The following is a 15,622-nucleotide window of genomic DNA, read 5'->3' on the forward strand; positions in this document are numbered from 1 at the left end:
ACCAGCTACTCCTCATGAAGATTTCATTTATTTTAGAACACGTTTTGTAGTAGTCAGAGGGAAACAAGATTAACAAACCACACATGAACATCGGCCTGCACATATTCACTTAAAAAAAAATCAAATTTCCTATTTTTATTCCTGCGGGATTATTACACCTCTTACTGCTGAAGTGACTGTCTTTTAAAAGTGTTCCAATTTGCCCTAGCACTTAGTTAATGGTTTCTGTGATGGATGAGATTTTTACTCCAATTTTTCTGGCAACACAGTGAAGCACTGTGCAGAGATAATGTCAAAGGCAAATAAATGGGACACAGAGAGGCTGTTGGAACCAACTCCATGTTAACAGTGAGCACAGTCAATTCAAATATGCTGTGAACTGCTAACACTAACGATCTTACAAATAGTAAATTGCAAGAGAACCTTATTTTATCGACAAATGCCCTTCCTAATTCCACAGTCCTCACATCCTAAAGCTGTTGCATTTCCCTGAAATTTCCCATTTTCCCCACTGAATCTTAGAAGTTACTATTGCGCCATCTTCCTATCTCTTACAGAATCAGCATGTTAGAGCTTTCTGCCTTGGTTCTGGACTTTCTGGTGATGTGACTCAGTGCTCTGTGAGATTACTTCAGTACTTCTGAGATGGAGAAAGGATCTCTTTTAGTTCTTCTTACCATCTGATAATCCAGTGACTTCTCCGAGCTCCCCTTCCCCTCTTAGATTCTGCTCAAAATTCAGGTAGTTCTTCCAGCATCTTCTGCCAGCTTTAACACTCAGTTCAATTTTGCTTTGGTTTCTAAGAAGGCTTAAGCAAGCTTAGGGGAGGCTGGTAAATACTCTCCCCCCCCTTTAAAAGAACCCAAAACCAAACAAAAACCCAAACCAAACCAACCCCCCATTTATTTAAACAACTGCATGTGGGAAATGAGAAGGAATCTTGATCATGTGAGTGGCGAGTGGGTGACACACGGGTGTCTATCTCCTTTGTCAGACATCAGAAGGGGTCGGATGAGGAGAAACGTGCACTTGCTATTAATTCTAGCACGCTTTTGGTTGTCAGCTCTGATGAGTGGAGAATTAGCACACTAGAGAAGTGCTAAGCTCACATCATTTGCGCAACAGTTCCTTTCGCTTCAGTGCGATTGCTGCTGTCTTTGTGAGCAGGCTTGTTCCTGACTCGGGAAATAAGGCATTCCTCCAAGTCCAAGGGCTGGAGCAGGTGAAGAAAGCGTAGATAATATGAGACAGCCGGTAAGAACACAGTGGTGCTGCACGACCTCCCTTGGCCTTGCCTTCCTGCCACAAATGTATTTTCATAGCGAAGCACTGAAGACATGAGTTTTGCTTTATGTATGAGGATGGGTATGAAGGTGACAGAAATGTTTACCAGTGTCAAGGGAGATCACAAGGTGTGGAAAGGGAACAGAAGGGGAGCGTGGAGGTCGGGAGCCAAGCGAGACGGCAGGGGAGCATTTTCCCCCTGCCTCAGGTGGGAGCTATCACCCGCTAACTGCACGGCTTTAAACAGCTCAGCCCTACCTTCCCCTTCCTCCTCTCTTCTCAGCGTCTCTCTCGGGAGGCATAGAAGCCCTGGGACGCCCGAAGACTCAAAATACTCTTCAGGATCATTTTATTTCATGTGCGTTTCTTTCGCCTTCCGGCTCTCCAGGTAGGCTCGGCCGTGCCTGCAGTATCGCTCGGCATGTGCTGTCTCTGCTACTCTGGCTCACGCTCCGGAGCCCTGCGGGCTGAGGCGCGGCCGGGGCGGGCTGGGCTGGGCCGAGCCCCGCACGCAGGGCCGGGGCGGGGGCCACAGGCACCCGGCCACGAACGAGCCCGAGACAACAAAGCCGCGGGCCCCACCGAGGGGCCGCGCTCGCAGGGCTGCGGGGGAGGGACTGCCAGGGCCGCCCTCAGCCTCCGCCCGGCCCCGGAGGTGCTTGGAGGGGCGCCTGCCGGGCGGTCCCGGCGGGAGCCGCGGGGCCCAGAGGCAGAGCCGGGCTTCCTGCACGCCCCCTTTGTGTGGAGCGCGGAGCGGGCGGGGCCGGGCCGTTCATTTCCGCGCGGCCGGGCCCGGCGGGAGAGCGGCTGGGCGGCTCGGCACAAGGGCACGCCCGGCGGGCACGCCTGGCGCTCCGGCCGAGCTGACGCGGCGGGGAGGCTCCGGCAGCGCTGCCGTGTCCATGGACTAGCCGAGGCAGCCGAGGGACCTACGCCGACCGCCGCCTCGCCCTCCGCCCAGCTCGGCGAAACTTAGCGAGCAGGCGCCTGCCCCGGTGAGTGCCGCCCGCCCTCTGCCTCGGGGGTCGCGCCGTCCGGAGTGCCCCTTGCTCTCCCCGTCTTGGAACGCCGGCGTTTGTGCCCCCTCTCCCCGGAGCAGTGCGCGCCCTGCAGCATCCCCGGGGCCGGCGGGCCGGGCGGGAGCAGCCCCTGCCTGCTGCCGGAGCCTCCTGGCGGTGCGGGGCTGTGGCGAGCCCCTGCCATTGTCCTTCCCATTAAAGGAAGCCCGAGAGGCCGGGTGAGGCTTCCTCTGGGAGTTCGCGCTAGCATGTCTCGCTGAGGTGCCACGAGGGAGAAAAATAGTAATAATAACAAAAATTAAAATAACAGAAAAAGGCCTTTCGGAGTGCTGCAGCCAGAGTTCGCCTACTCCCTTCTCTGCCGTCGCCTCGGCGGCTGCCGACCCCTGCCCTAAAGCCCCCGGTGTTTGGAGGGAGACATGGCCCAGTGGGCCTAAGGACTGAGGCCCGTAACTTAATTTTTAAAATCTTTTAACTTAATTTGGCTGTCGGCTGTGGTAGCGATCGACTTCTCTGCCCCCCCTTTCAGCTTTCTGTCGTAACAGGCCCAGCCGTGGAGCGCGGGGTACCAGAGGTGATGCTCCGTGGTCAGATCCGTTTTGGCTCTTGCTTTATGTTCCGTGCTCTATGTAGATTTAGCGTTTTGAGACATTTTGAATTAAAAAAAAAAAACCAAAAACAAACCCTCACAAAGAAACCTATCCCATGCTGTAAAAGGAGCTACCTGTTTGGGTGGTTTTTCCTTTCTTTAGCGGATCTTCCAGGGAGGTGGTGGTGGAGGTGTGAATGATATTTTAAAATAACTGGCAGAACAAAATTCTTCCAGCACTACTTTTTAGTTTGGTTGGGTTTTTGTTTGTTTGTTACAGTGACATAAGCCTTGTGACCTAGAACTCTGCATGAAATGGAAGGAGAGCAGTTCCTAGAGAATGAAAGCACAGGGTGTGTCTTGTTCCTAAGTGCTTTCTGGTGAGATGATCCATCTCTCTTCTGGCTGTCTCCAGCAGGGAGTAAGGCATCAGTCCTTTATACTCACAATAAATATGTGAAGCTTTTGGTGTGGAAGGTTGAGGTGCTAGCAGTATCTGCTTGACTGAAGAACTGTGTGCAGAGAGAAGGGATCAGGTGGGAATTGACGTCTGGTCACTGGTGTGAAGTGGGAACGAGCTGTGGTGGAAACTGCTTTGCAACTTTTGATTTAGATTGTGTGTTTGGGTTTTTTAGAAGAATTCGGGACACTTGTGTTTGTAGAATGGTGTTCTTTATCCTTTGGTTGATGACACTGGAAGAAAGCACTTTTAGGGTTTGACCTATATCCTTTTAGCTCTGTTCATGGAGGATGGAATATAGTGTTGTTGCCTGTCCTTAAAAGGTTGTCTTGTTCAAAACTATAATGCCACTGAAACAGGAATTTTTAGAATAGCTTTCCAAGAGTTTGTAAGTGTGTTTATATTGAAAAAAAATGTAAGTTACAAGTAAAAACAAGTAAGTTTCACAGTTGGCATTTTGTTTTATGTTTGTTGATCTTGTTCCTAGGTGTGCTTGCTGAAGGTGCAGTCTGGGTCTAAGTCACGATCATGGAAAGCTGATTTTCTGCGTGGTGTGTGCTCTGTGTGATTATTTTTTTTAGTATAAGTTGATCCAGTTAGCTTCCTTTGTAGCTCCCTTTGTGTTGTAGCATTATCTCCGGTCCCCGAATCAGGAGAAAACCCATTTAAGTCTTGTTTTTGTTTCTGGACACAGGCTTTGTGTGACGTTTAGTGCATTGTAGACAAACTTTCCCGTTTGAAACCTCTTTCCTGTCCTTCCTCCTCCTTGTGGGGAGCAGAGGGTGGCAGAAAAGAAGGAAAAAGTGTGATCTTTTGCCCGGAGCCATGTCTGTGCAGAGCCCTCGCATGGGTATCATACCTCACAGTACTGCAAGGGGGTGTGTTCTGGGCTGCCTTTTACTGGTGTTAGGCCTTGTAATACTTAATGAAAGGACCATAAAAAGCCCTTGCTCTGAGCCCTAAGATGCTGTTTAATTGGGATACTTTCCTTGGTATTGAAGGCATAACTTTTTGTTCTTGGGTGTAGCAAGAAAATTGTTGACATGGTGTCTTGTGAATCTGGTTATATCTGGATGATGAATGGGTTTATTCTATGTTTCTAATGAATAACTGAGAAATATTGGATTGTTTTGAGGCTGACCTCTGATTTTCTTAGGGGGTTTTTTTATTTAGTTTATAAAGCTTTATTGGGTGGCTACTAATGTGCCATTACCTGTAAATGGGTGTTTGGAAAAAAGAGGAATTTTTCTGCTGACAAACTGCTACAATTGACTCCCTTAGTCTGTCGAGTTTCTCATTGTGAATTAGGTGTGGCACAGTGAGCACTGATAAGTGTGAATAAATTAAACGCTTGTTTTGATGTCCCTGTGTTAGTTCAGAATTCTCATTGGGGTGTGTGTGAGGGGAAGTGGAGTTCACAGAATGATTGTCAAAACTGTTCCACAGATCCTCCCTTTATTCTTTTGCTTTTACGAAAAATTTGACCTGGGTGGGGTATGGAAAAAATGTTTGGATTTTGGGCACACTTGTGCGCTCTCTGTGCCATGTTGCTTTGCATTGTGGCTTCCTGTGTCAAAACTTCCTGTTTTTTGGTAGAACAGACTCTCACACTTTGCCACCTGTGGTACATTTCTAACGCTGAGAGAGCTGCGCTTCACAAAATCCATGAACGTGCTGTGGTTTGCATTTTGCTTCAAGTTGAAGTCGCTCAGATAAAGTAAATTAGACCCTCCAACAGTAAATGGTGCAGGCTGTTACTAAAGGGGAATTAAGCAGAAGTTATTTCTAGATGCAGAGGTTATATTCTAGATCCAAAGAATGGTCATGTGTCTTCCTCTCTGGTATTGCCCCAGTCCTAAAGTCTTTGGCTCTTCCAAAGCTTTGCTGTTGGTGGCTTGGGTGGAGTTCCTGATGCTGCCTTCAGCCCCTGGCACAGTTTGGACAGGAGCAGGATCCTTCTCTTGAATTCTTTTGCTCATGCTCAGTCAAAAGTATCTCATGAAGGTTATGAACAACGTCAGAGATAGTCAGACTAAAGCTTATCAAGGTTAGGTATGTGTGGGTTTTAAGGAGTAACAGTTTGGCTCTTCCCAAGAATACGGGAATCTGAATTTTGATTCAGCAATCTAAAAAGAAGGGGAAGGGCTGAAATGTCTAAGCTCTGATGACTTAATTTTAAATGTGCAATTTAACTACTTAACTATAGCTGAATGTCATATTTGAAATTCTTTTTGTGTTGTAAAAAAACTTTATTCTGGATGAAATCTGCTTTCAGATGGTCTGCTGAAAAATCATTGTTGGGAAATTCTTCTATTTTGGGGAATGTCACAGGTGAGGATAATAGCAAAGTGCAGGTGTTGAGAATCACCTGCAAAAGTAGTGATCCTTAAAAATTGACTGCATAAGAGATTGTGATGTTTGTAGTTGAAACAACTGCCTTGAATGGCCAGGCTTTTGCTAAACTTTTTCACCAATCTGGCATAACTCTTGGAACTGAAGCTCTCAGATAGAAGAATCACTCTGCTTGGTTATTCACATGTGAATTCTGATATCACTTGTGCAGAAAACCTTTAACAAGTGAAAATAAAATATGCTGGCCACAATAGGAACTGTATCCAAACCCAGGGCCCTTAACTGGGTTTAAAAATAGGTATATTTTCTTTTCTGATCCAAAGTGTGTCTCAATCCCCATTTGGCAGGGGGGAGGGATCAGCACTTGTTTTGCTCCAGTGTTTCCTGTCTTTCTTCAACTCTTTGGGAGCCAAGCAACAGTGTTTTGTCCTTTTCATTGTACCACAGCTTATGTGTGATACGTGTGAGTGGAAGGATTTCTGCTCTTACCTAAGATGAATGCTTTATCTGTGCTTCCTCTGAGAGCTCTTGCTGTGTCCTTGTCTTTAGAAGTTCTGCAAAACCTGAAAGTCTTAGGCCTGTCTTCGTTCTTAATCTGAACCTGAGTGGGAAAGGCAAGGCTGTAATAAACCCATGGCTCTGCTTCCCCTTGATCTTTGTAGTGAGCGTGGTTGAATGTTGTCTTGGTGTTGTAAAAGAGCTTCTGGGGTATTAGAAAAGAGCTTGTCTTTATTTTGTGCTCCTGGGCTAGAGAACAGGCATTTATACCAAACTGATAAAGGTCTTCCATGGGAAGAGCTGTCCTGAGACCCCCTGATGTAGTTGGGGCTCTTTGGCACTAATTGGCTCTGGCACTTGATGAGCTCGTGTGTGCATGTGAGCTTTTGGCTTTAGGGGCTGTTCTATTTTAGCATTCTCGTACTGATTCAGGCAGGTTGTTGGTCTACAGCCTCAAACGTGTTCATGTGTCCCAACAGCCCTTTCCAGAAGTCTGTTTTCCTCTCTTAACAGTTTTTGTTTCCTGCTCAAAGACTAAATAATTGATACTTGAGTCTCTCTGGAAAGGAGCTTTGTCTAAATAATTGATGGACTCGAAGGTAACCAAGTCAGGTGTTTGAGTTGCTGCCCTTGCAGGATGAAGCAGAGTATTTGGAGGCAGCTGAATGCTGTGAATTTTAAAATTTTTTAAAACCTCATTTGTTCAGCTTGGCAAGTTGGGTACTCTTGCTTTGGGGCATAAAATGGGTGCTGAAATATGTTTGCTGGCATCTAGAAACTTCTGGAATAGAAAACAAAGGGAATAGCCTCAAGTAACTTGGATCTGAAGGGAGGCACCTGAGAGCTTGGACTTTGGGTTTTATGGGACAGCAGCCTTCTGGCTGCCAGGGTATGGAGCTGATTCTTTGGATGCATATTGCTTTTCCCTCAACAGTTTGTTATTAGATGGTGCTCAGGGAAGGACTTATGGGGGTGAAATATGCCTGCAGTGGTGGAGCTGTATCTAATAAAGGGTAACAACAGCAAAGCTTTCCACCCTGCCCTGAGTAACTTCAGTTTGGCTGTGTGGTGAGCCTGTGGAGCAGGAAGGTTCATCAAAAAAGCTGTCTGACTTGAAACTAATGGAAGGCAATTAGTGAGATGACTCTTGGAAAGCAGTTGGTGAGATGGCTCTTGGAAGACGTCAAGGCAGCTTTCTTTGCCAAGTGTCCATCGTGCTGAGCTTGCAAAGGATATTTTGACTAAGTGGTCGTAGCAGTGGTCTGCCCTTGCAAAACAGGAGAGGGTTCAACTGAAAGAGCCTGTGCAGCTGGGGCAAGTGAGAAGGGAAGGTGCAGTTCAGCTCTATGGTGGTGTTTTATCTGAGATGTGCTGCTTGTGTAGCCAGTCACACTGTACTGTCAGCCCATTCAGGTGGCAGTTTCCTGTGTTGTCACGTTTTTTCCATCAGGAGCTGTGTTTCTTATTTTAATGAAGGCACAGGTTAGGAAGTGTTTGTGTCCAAGCTCTGCACCTACTAATTCTGCTGGTGTTTGTAATTAGCTGATGCAGACTGAGGTCTGTGTTGGAAGGAGCACTGACTGTGTCCCTTCACAGCCTTTGCTGCCCTGATCTCTAAATGGCACTGTGTTGTTCTTGGCATCATCCTGAGAGGTGGAAAGCCTGTTTTTCCTCCTTCCCCAGGGGCGGATGCAGAGACTTTGGACTAGACAGTCAAGGCTTTCTCACGACCTGCCAGAGCACTGGCTTTGGGGGAAGGGCTGGAGCTGTTCAAGCATGGGCTTGTCCTGAAGCAGCATTGGTTTTTGTCTTTTTAATCTTTTCCCTGTGGTGTGGTAGCATGTGCAGGGTGCTCTGCAAGCCTACTCGCTGTAGCTCCTGGGGCATTAATTGTTGTTGTGTATTTGGGCTGAGACACTGACTCTGCTGAAATGGCTAGATTGTGAGGCATTGGTGAAGGCTGTTTTGTCACATATTTAAGATTTTCCAGTGCTGCCTTAGAGGTTCATCTTCTAGCTGGGTTTTGCAAGTTTCATGAGTGTGTTTCTTTACCAGAAAGGAGGTAAGGAGATGAATTTCACAGTGGTTGAGCTGCCTACGTGGCCACAGAGAGCCATTTTCTCTTGTGGCTTGGAAGCTGGTGAGTGTCGTCCTTGGCAAGTAAAATGAGCCTGTCCTGGTTGTTATGAATGCAGCTGCTGGAGGTGGAGGGCAGCAAAAGAAAGCTTTGGGGGCATTGTCCCCAAACCCCCATGCCTTTCCCCAAAAAGTAGCATTCCCTGGTGCCTCATTTGAAATGAGTGTTGCTCTGGTGTTGAAAGCATAGCCCTGGTAATTGAGGTGAGAGGGGAGGAAAAAAAGGAGGTTTTGTGGATTGAACTCCACTTCTTGTTTCGGTGACATGGAGTCAGCATTGTTTGAACAGAATGAGTGGTGAATGTAGCTAGTATTATCCAGATATTGCAGTCATTACTTAGTGTGCTCTTTTCTGGAGATCAGATTTCAACCCTGGAATTTAAAATTTAATTTTTTTTTAAACTAAGAAATACCTTGATCTGTTTTAAACTGTTAAAATAAATATCTGTTTTATTATATGTAATAAGATGTTTTATGTAAAAAGATATGTTTATGTATATAAATTTGTATATAGGAATGTTCAGTGTGAAGGTTAAGAAATATGGTGTGGATGTAGACAGACTGCACATTACATCCAAAGCAAGGAACATTTTTAAGGAAACAAACCACAAAACCCAAAGCAAATTAAATGCTCATCACTTCTTTGTTGTGTATTGCTATAATCAGTCTCTTGGGGGTTTTTTCTTATGAAAAGAGAAAATAAAGATATATTCTTTCAGACTGAAATATAACTGGAGACTGAACAACTGGCATTCCTGGAAGTGGTGAAAAGTCACCATATGTATAAAAGTTTAGGATGTTCTCTGAAGAGAGAGTGTGTTTGTCAGCAAAGAAAGGTGGTGACTTCCTGTCTTTTTTATGACATGAAATGGTATAGCAATGGGAGGGACCCATTCTGTTCTTGAAACCTTTTGGTCTGTCTGGAGCTGTGGGAAGGAGCTGACAAAGTGTATGAAATACATTCTGTTATTCTTGGATTACTAAATAGAAGTAAAAATATTCCCCAAACTGGAAGTTCTGGCTCCTCAGATAAGATATTTGCTTTGTAAAGCTCTCAAAACCTTCTGTTAGAAGGAGGAAAAAAAAATCAAATTACATGCTTCTTTTAAATAAAGACTTTGACTTTTGCCTTGCAGCTGTTGATGTTACAGAGAGTTGGTATGTATCTGCTCTCATGAGAGGCAATAGAAAGCAGCTGAGAAGTTTGGGTCAGCTAAGATTTTTCTGGTTACTTGTCCTGACAGGTTTTGCAGCCTGAGGTGGATAAATTCCTGCTCAGAATGACTAACTGGCTTCTATGTGTTTCCCAATACTTGAACTTGCTGTGAAGTAAAAGGAAAGCATGACTTGTGGCTTGTTGTGTATAGTGAATAAATTGCAGCACAGGCAAGGTCCTATTCAGATGAAACTGGCCAATAGCTTTATTAAAGAAAACTTTCATAGGCACAAAATATTTCTCTAAACTTTTCTAAGTTGTTAATGAGGAATCTATTGAACTGTAGTGATAGTATCTGGTGCTGCTTTCACTTACTTTGGTGTAATCCAACTGAGTTTTAACTCCAGAGCTTTAACCAATAGGATTAGGTCAGTGAAGGCCCTACATCCTGTGCTCCTGCTCTTCTCTGCATTTCTTAAATATTAGTGAAGAGATGGGTATCTTACAAAAGGATCTGTCTCTCTTCTACTGCCCTCTCCTTATGTTTGGACAATTGCTGTCTTTTAGATGAAGTTTACGTGTAACATTTCCTTTTCCCTCTGTTTCCTGTGCTCTCTCATGCTTTAAGTCAGAATGTGGAGTAGATGCTTTGTTTGCAGTCAGGTACTTTGAGCAGATTTTCCTTGAGCTAGGTAAGAGATCCTTGCCTTTCACTTGATACCTCTGTCAAGCAGCTCTGTATGTTTAGCAGAAACCACCTCAGCTGTTCAGTTACTTCTTCAATGAATCTGAGGTCAGTGGGGCAGAACTAGCATAAATGTACTGAAATTCTCTGGATAATTGAGTTGTGTCTCTCCTCAGTGTCAATAACTAAAAATATTTGTAGTTTGAATTTACATTGTTAAGACTTTCATTGTACGGTGTTATTGACTGGCTTTCTGACTAGTTTGTATAAATGAAAATATGGACTCTTTGGAGCTTCTTCTGTTTTGCTGATTTCTTTTTAAATGTTATTAGCAGCTTTTTGTTGCTGAGTAGGAATAAATACTTCTTCACATGGAAACAAGGCCAGCCAACTGTATCTTTTGTAGCTTCTGTATGAAGAACAGTGAAAAGTGAAATAGGTAGAACTGCTGTTGTCCTCTGTTACAGCTTTTGAATTGCTGTGGGAGCAGTACCGAATTCTGCTTGCCTTTTACAATTCTTTAGTGAAGTTCTGTTGGTTTAAGAAATCAAATGGAGCTGAAAATATTCCATGAATCATAACTTGAATAGCTCCTCGAATTACAGTTGTGCAGTGTAGAGCCTTTATGCCAAAGGATGGGTGATGTTAGTCAAGTGGGGAGCTCAGAAGAAGCTCTTGATGACCATGTAGGTTATTCTTGAAAGTGTGCAGTGTCCACTTTTTCTGAATTCTGAGCATTTACATGGTGTTTTGGATGCAACTCAACCACACAGAAGTAGTGGCTTGGCCAAAAGTGCAGCATAAGGAGTGTGAGGTATAGAGACCTGGAGTGGAGCTCTTTTGAATTACTGCTTCCTTTATTTGGGGTTTGGAAACACTGGTGTGTGTTTCTGACAGGTTTTCCTAAGTTGTAGTTTGTGATGCAGTAATAGAATAAACCCTGGTCACTGAAACCTGAAACCCTGCCCAATAGGTCGGGAATTTGTTCTTCTCTGAGGGATTGTTTTTTAGTGCTTACAGTGGAGCAACTTCTGCTTGAAATATTCTTTGAGGTCTTTGAGTCTTCAGCACAGTACAAAATAAGGGTCTTAAAAGATGATGTCTTAAGAATTCTGCCCAGCTTTGGCCACATTTTCTGTTGAGTTCTGAGATTTGTTACTTCCATTATTTTTCTGGTGAGACAGGGATAACCTATTAATGATATTTGCCTTTCATCATAAGTCTTTCAGGTTAAAAAAATACCCTTTTGTTGATTAATCCTCAGGTTTCTTCTGAGAATGAGCAAATATTTCTCTGCTCATCTGAACTCCAGCAGAACTAAATGAACTATACTTGTGTTCCTTAGGAGAAGCTAGTCTGTTCTTTTTGAGGCCCTAGTCTGAATTTCTTGGAGACAAAATTTCAAAATGACACATGCTTGCTTGGAGCTCCTGAGTCATCAGCAGGACTGTCTGTTTCCAGGAGCAGATTAACCTGTAAGAGCATCATATCCTGTCAATTTATCTTGCTTTTTGGCTGTACCAGTTCAGCCCCTTCAGGTGAAGATTTGATGGCTGGCACCCAGATACTGTTCTGAACATTAGGACCCCTTTGATGGTCAGCTTCTCTGTAGGATGTGGAAAGAGCAATCTATAGGTGCCTCTTAGTTGTTCCATTTTTAGAAGGTCCTAAGAATACATCTGAATTTTTCCTGGTCAGGGATTAGGCTGCCTTTTACCTTCACAAAAACCCCTAATGATTGAGCACCTTCAAAGAATGACAGTTGTTTTTAATGGCACCATATCTTGAATGAACTGCTGCTTTTTGATATATATTTGGTCTTGATGGAATGGAATTGAGTCATATCAAAACAAATCATACACCGAAGTACATCTCTTGCTCTACTTTAAAAAATCTTGCTCCTCAGCAAATTATTCTACATCCATTTGCTTCACCAGCTTCATTCAGATGCTTTGTATTGATGAACAGTGGTGGAGAAGCCAACAGCTTGGCAAATGACTTTTTTTTTTTTTCCTCTTGCCTCAGTTGTGCCCCTGTTCCCCTCATCTTTCAGTGTGTTGGATTCAGGTGTGCTGCTGGTATAGGCTGGCACTGGAGGGGTGCTGTGTTTCCATGGGCACACTCATGGGAAAGCTTTTCCTTTCCTATCCTTGTACTCCTGCCACCTCCTGCCTGCCCCCACGCTGGCATTTGCACATGCTCTGGCAAGGTGGATTGAAGGCTTAAACCTGTTTACTTCTTGGTGTGTGGTACAAGATTACAGGATTGAGCTGAAGATTTGCTAGTGGTTTGCTGTGTGGCTGCATCCTCCACTGAATAGGTTGATTAATGGTTGTGGGTTTTAGGCGGGGCAGGGAAGGGGATCAGGACTCAATATGGTGGCAGTATTAGCTGAATTTGGAAGTTTAGTGTGACTTAGGTTTGCCTTGTAAAGTAAATGTCTCTGGAGGATTAAAATAATTTTTGGACCTAAATCTAGAAAATTACTTTGTTGCAGTTGTTCTTGACTTAACATTTTATCCATGAGGATTTCTCTGCATGTCTACACTAGATTAGTTAACAGATCACATTGTGTTTTATGAGAATTAGGAACATAGATTAGGAGTATCACTGCTGTAGCATTTCGAAGGTAAGAGTGGAATTGTGGGTGTCAAAAAGCTTTGGGAATGGCAGTGTCCTCTTGATGAATGACTACATTTTCCCGCCTCTCACTAAAGCTGTAAACACCAGGACAAAATTATATTCTACCAAAGCAGCAAGGCTCTGTATTTGATTTTTAGAAATTCCTGTTGCTGTGAGTGGGTGATAACTGTCAGCTGACACATTGTGACTTGCTTTGTCTGAAACACAGTAGAGAACGTTATTAGTCTGCGCTGCCCACATACTGCTTTAATCTTCCAAGTGTTTTTAGTATTGCCTGACCATAGCTATGCAGCCTGTGCTGTGCACAAAGTGAATTACTGACAAGCAGATTTCTGGACTGGTTACAGATGCCTTCTGTGTTAGGAAACATGATTGCTTTTAGTATAAACACAGGGAGGGTAGCTGTGTAGTCTTGAGTGGACTGCTTCATTTGTTTGTAGTGTTAGTGGAAAGAAATCACATACCTGCACTTTAGATTCATTATGCTACTCCCATACCAGCTATACTGTGTTCAGTGGTCTGTCAACAACCACCAAAAGAATTCTGATGAGGGTAAGCACAGAGCAAGCCAAATCAGCTCTTAAGATATGCATGTGGTATGGAGGCTAATATCTGTCTGAAGAGCTGTGTGCTGTTATAGGACAGCTTCTTGCTGGTACTGGTAGTACACCCCCCATCATTTCTGAGCATTTGGAAATATGTATGTTGAAAAAGCATTTTTCTTTTTCATTCTGCTAAAATACTGTGATTGGTATTGACTGGGGCATTTTAGCAGTTGTTTGAAGCATGGAGAAATGTCTTGCAAGCTGGTGGTCGAAACAGTGAGGTGGGTGGGGAGTAGTGCTTGTCAATAAGGATACTTTTAATCCTCTTATTCCTGTGAATAGTTTCAGTGAAGCTGGAGCTGAACAGCTACAAATAAGTCCAGTGCTAGGGAGGGTAACCTAACAAAAAGTAAGTCTTCAGATGTTTGTACTTTAGGTTGTGAAGTGATGTGCTTGCCTTTTTGCCTCAGGTTATATTTTAAGCCTCTTTGTCTAGCAGAACCTCATTTTTGTGAAATTTAATGATGTGCTAGCTAAATACAACCTGCTGCCTTCTCTTGTAGGTGTAGCAGCACCAAAAGCAATGCTCCTTATGTGCATTTTGTAGTTGCTGCTCCTGTCTCTTATCAGGTTCCTGATTTTCAGAGGGAGGGGGCACAACAGTGATGGAGGCCTCGGTGTGTCTGCATCTGGAGAATGTATTTGCACTGGCAGCCAGTGTATTGCTGTAAAATGGGATTGCACCCTGCTCAGATTAGTGCTATTCTGTTCTTGTACCCTCTCGTTCCTCTCTTGTCCAGGCACATCAGACTGACTGACTCGGCCAAGTGTGTGCATATTGATTGTTGACATATAAATTGCCATTTGGACCTAGAAACTGAAATTAAGTGGGGAAAACCAGTCTTTGTTCCTTTTCCTATCTTCACTCAGTTGTGGACTTAGATAAGCAAGGCGATGGTGCTTAAGCAAGAGTTCTTTGCTATGATTCATAACAGTTGTAAAGGTTCCTAAATTTTGTCTGTAACATTGGATGGGTTGCAAAGGTCAGTAACTAAATTAGAAAACTCATTTCATGTGGTACAGCTGACCAAATGGAGGAAGGTCCTTTCCAGTCACTGCCTATAATGCCATAAAGGACAATTTCCTTTGCTTTAATGAAAGTTAAATGTTTTTTGCTATAAATGGACCGTGCACACTAGAAATTGTAAGGTGAAGGAAGAAAACCTGTTTTCAGTGTTTGGTTAAAGTTATATGGAAATCAACATCTGAACTCTAGAAATAGCAAGCTGAAGTATTAATTCACATTCTGGTCTGTACTGGATGGGATTCTCAAAGCCAACTTCTGTTTCTTCTGTAAGTGGGAGTGTTTTTATACTGAGGTGCAGATTCCTTTCTAGGAAAAGAAACTACAAAACCAAACAACCCCAAAAAACCTAGTTTACCTTCTGATAGCTGTGGATGTGGTGCAGTTCACTTGTCCATTCCATGGTCTGGGTTTCAGACTTTATAGGGTAGGCTTGGTTTTTGCACTCTGTCTGTGAATGACCAGAGTGGCACAAAATGTTTTTTTAGTTAGGAGGTGTTTGGAAATTCTGCATTCTTGTTTCCTTGATTTGCAAACCTTCCACTAACATTTACCTCAAGGAAGTGGAGGATTGAAATGCTGCTCATCTGTCTTAGGCAGCACTCAGCTGTCCAGAATGTGAGGGCTGTGCAAGTGCTTATTCCTGCTCTGAATTCACAGCTTGTTCTCAGTTTTTCTTATGCATGGCATTTCTGCAGAGGTGGTTTAGTTATGATTCTCTGAACAGCTGTAGTTGTCTGAAATACTTGAGCATGAGTTGTGGTTGAACTTCATCTCTCTAGTGTGTGTAAGGAAGCAAACCAAACTCCACAGAGCTGAGGGTTTAAAATGGTGGGACTTTGGTTCTTGAGAATAAAACCTCTTACAGGAGATGATCTGGTAAAGGAACACACAAATATGGAAGAGCTGGGTACAATTACCTTTTGTATTTAGCAATCCAGAGAGACTGAGAGATTCCAGGTAAACACTTTGGATATCCTGCTAGCTGGATTGCTGGATGTACAATGCTCAGGGTTTGTGGATAAGTCCAAGTAGCCATTTGCAGTAGTAAAATGGTTTTGAAGGAGTGAGAAGGTAGATGAGTGTTACCTTGCTTATGTTGATCTTCCTAGGCTAACTGTATAGTGACTTTCCTTTGTGGGTGTACCTGCCCTGTTATAACATTAGGGTG

The 15,622-nt window shown here is 43.8% G+C and overlaps 1 protein-coding gene across 1 annotated transcript in view; it reads left to right on the forward strand.

The window, feature by feature from the left end:
* Positions 1–2,117: 2,117 nt before the first annotated feature.
* TSPAN14 (tetraspanin 14) overlaps positions 2,118–15,622 on the forward strand; it is a 33,518-nt gene continuing 20,013 nt past the window's right edge. The window contains exon 1 of the mRNA XM_066554645.1: positions 2,118–2,279. The gene's annotated coding sequence lies outside the window, so the exon portion shown is untranslated. The remainder of the gene's footprint in view (positions 2,280–15,622) is intronic.

This window comes from Molothrus aeneus, chromosome 8 (genome assembly GCF_037042795.1).
Source record: "Molothrus aeneus isolate 106 chromosome 8, BPBGC_Maene_1.0, whole genome shotgun sequence".
Classification (NCBI taxonomy): Eukaryota; Metazoa; Chordata; class Aves; order Passeriformes; family Icteridae; genus Molothrus; species Molothrus aeneus.